We start from the raw sequence: 3164 nt of genomic DNA, 5'->3' as shown, positions 1-3164 counted from the left end.
AGCGCAAGCCGAAACATCAACATGTGAAAGTCGTAGAATTTTGCGATCAAATTGTGGCTAGTACTGTGATGTTACTAGTAACCTTGTGTTACGTCATATGGCCAAGAGAGCATTTGAAGGCGAAACTTCTGCATGGGGAAGCTGCATCATGAACAAAAGTTTATATCGAGTATTATGTTGACATTAGTAGGCCCTGGCCGAAAGCGCAGCATGTGAAAGGTATAGATAAAAGTTATCGTTGCAGTCAGTACTGTGTAGTTACTAGTAGCTGGATTTAAGCTCGAAATGAGACACTGTTGGTGAAACTTCATCATGAGAACGTCACAAGCTGATCACGCTCCATGATATGACTAGTATTATGTTGCTTCTAGTAGGCTAAGCGCAAGCCGAAACATCAACATGTGAAAGTCGTAGAATTTTGCGATCAAATTGTGGCTAGTACTGTGATGTTACTAGTAACCTTGTGTTACGTCATATGGCCAAGAGAGCATTTGAAGGCGAAACTTCTGCATGGGGAAGCTGCATCATGAACAAAAGTTTATATCGAGTATTATGTTGACGTTAGTAGGCCCTGGCCGAAAGCGCAGCATGTGAAAGGTATAGATAAAAGTTAGCGTTGCAGTCAGTACTGTGTAGTTACTAGTAGCTGGATTTAAGCTCGAAATGAGACACTGTTGGTGAAACTTCATCATGAGAACGTCACAAGCTGATCACGCTCTATGATATGACTAGTATTATGTTGCTTCTAGTAGGCTAAGCGCAAGCCGAAACATCAACATGTGAAAGTCGTAGAATTTTGCAATCAAACTGTGGCTAGTACTGTGATGTTACTAGTAACCTTTTCTTACGTCATATGGCCAAGAGAGCATTTGAAGGCGAAACTTCTGCATGGGGAAGCTGCATCATGAACAAAAGTTTATATCGAGTATTATGTTGACGTTAGTAGGCCCTGGCCGAAAGCGCAGCATGTGAAAGGTATAGATAAAAGTTATCGTTGCAGTCAGTACTGTGTAGTTACTAGTAGCTGGATTTAAGCTCGAAGTGAGACACTGTTGGTGAAACTTCATCATGAGAACGTCACAAGCTGATCACGCTCTATGATATGACTAGTATTATGTTGCTTATAGTAGGCTAAGCGCAAGCCGAAACATCAACATGTGAAAGTCGTAGAATTTTGCGATCAAATTGTGGCTAGTACTGTGATGTTACTAGTAACCTTGTGTTACGTCATATGGCCAAGAGAGCATTTGAAGGCGAAACTTCTGCATGGGGAAGCTGCATCATGAACAAAAGTTTATATCGAGTATTATGTTGACGTTAGTAGGCCCTGGCCGAAAGCGCAGCATGTGAAAGGTATAGATAAAAGTTAGCGTTGCAGTCAGTACTGTGTAGTTACTAGTAGCTGGATTTAAGCTCGAAATGAGACACTGTTGGTGAAACTTCATCATGAGAACGTCACAAGCTGATCACGCTCTATGATATGACTAGTATTATGTTGCTTCTAGTAGGCTAAGCGCAAGCCGAAACATCAACATGTGAAAGTCGTAGAATTTTGCAATCAAACTGTGGCTAGTACTGTGATGTTACTAGTAACCTTTTCTTACGTCATATGGCCAAGAGAGCATTTGAAGGCGAAACTTCTGCATGGGGAAGCTGCATCATGAACAAAAGTTTATATCGAGTATTATGTTGACGTTAGTAGGCCCTGGCCGAAAGCGCAGCATGTGAAAGGTATAGATAAAAGTTATCGTTGCAGTCAGTACTGTGTAGTTACTAGTAGCTGGATTTAAGCTCGAAGTGAGACACTGTTGGTGAAACTTCATCATGAGAACGTCACAAGCCGATCACGCTCTATGATATGACTAGTATTATGTTGCTTATAGTAGGCTAAGCGCAAGCCGAAACATCAACATGTGAAAGTCGTAGAATTTTGCGATCAAACTGTGGCTAGTACTTTGATGATGCTTGTAGCCAACCGAATTGGTTGAAAAGCCCAATAAGTAAGCTAACTTGGGAGAGCTTGTTGGAAACCAAATGCTACTAGATTGGTCCAAATACATCCTTCAACAGGGGATCACTTGGCTCGCTTTACGAAGAGGAGCACAGCTATATGTGTTAATTCGGTATGAATCGCAAGATTTGTTTACCGACCTCTCTAACGCAAAAGGCGGTCTCGGCTTCGGCTGTTGACTGCGTCCGATTCAGGGTTATATAACTCTCGATTGAACACATTGATGTTCTATTGTTGGTGCTTCCAATAAAATTGGAACACTTAAAGCAGAACCGATTCAAATAATAGCATTCTGATCAATGATTGCATTCCTTGATCAAGAACTGCTGGAGTCATTGTGATGGCGAATTTTCTTCATAAGAAAATTGCAAAGAGACGGAACTTAATGAGACTAGTATTATGTTGTTTCTAGTAAGCGGAAGCTGAAACAGCAACATGTGAAAATCAAGTTTTGTTCAATGATCTCGAGGCGATAAGTACTATGAAGCAACTAGTAGCCTAAGCATGACTCAGATTTGAGACAGTCAAAAAGACTGGCGAAACTTCTTCACATGAAAGTTACATAGAGAACTACAAATGTATACAGCGAGTATTATGTTGTTTCTAGTAGGCGAAAGCTGAAACATCAACATGTGAAAGTTGTCTGCAAACTGTAGAACGATATGTGATTAGTACTGTGCTGTTACTAGTAGCCAGTCTGACTGTAGAAGCCAAGACAAAGGGAAACTAATGCATCTGAAAAGGACAAGTTATGGAAAGGTATGCACGATAAGTATTATGTTGTTTCTAGTAAGCGGCAGCTGAAACATCAACATGTGAACGTCGTTGTGTACAGTAACCTAGAACTATATAGTCCTTAGTAACGTGCATTTACTAGTACCTGTAATTGGTATTCAGACTCAGGCAGTTTGGAATAGTTTGGCAAAGATGCACCAGAGAAAACTGGGATTTGATACAGAAATTGTTGAATACAAGTATTATGCTGCTTCTAGTAGGTTGAATCCGAAACATCAGCATGTGAAAATTGAAAACATTTCTGGTTCGAATTGTCACAAGTATTTGGTGATCTGAGTAGCCAAACTCACTACAACGCCAATTGAAGGCAAAAATTCTCAACGGGAAAAGCTATTCTCATTGAATGAGCTAACAAGAC

The 3164-nt window shown here is 40.5% G+C and overlaps 1 pseudogene; it reads left to right on the top strand.

Moving 5' to 3' along the window:
* The first annotated feature begins 2058 nt into the window (after nucleotides 1–2058).
* On the top strand, nucleotides 2059–2210 carry LOC142357009 (5.8S ribosomal RNA; annotated as a pseudogene).
* The last annotated feature ends 954 nt before the right edge of the window (nucleotides 2211–3164 follow it).

The sequence above is a fragment of the Convolutriloba macropyga genome, unplaced genomic scaffold (assembly GCF_964194025.1).
Source record: "Convolutriloba macropyga unplaced genomic scaffold, txConMacr16.3 SCAFFOLD_1326, whole genome shotgun sequence".
Taxonomy (NCBI): Eukaryota; Metazoa; Xenacoelomorpha; order Acoela; family Convolutidae; genus Convolutriloba; species Convolutriloba macropyga.
Note: the sequence above shows the minus strand (reverse complement) of the source record. Positions and strands in the feature narration are given on the sequence as shown.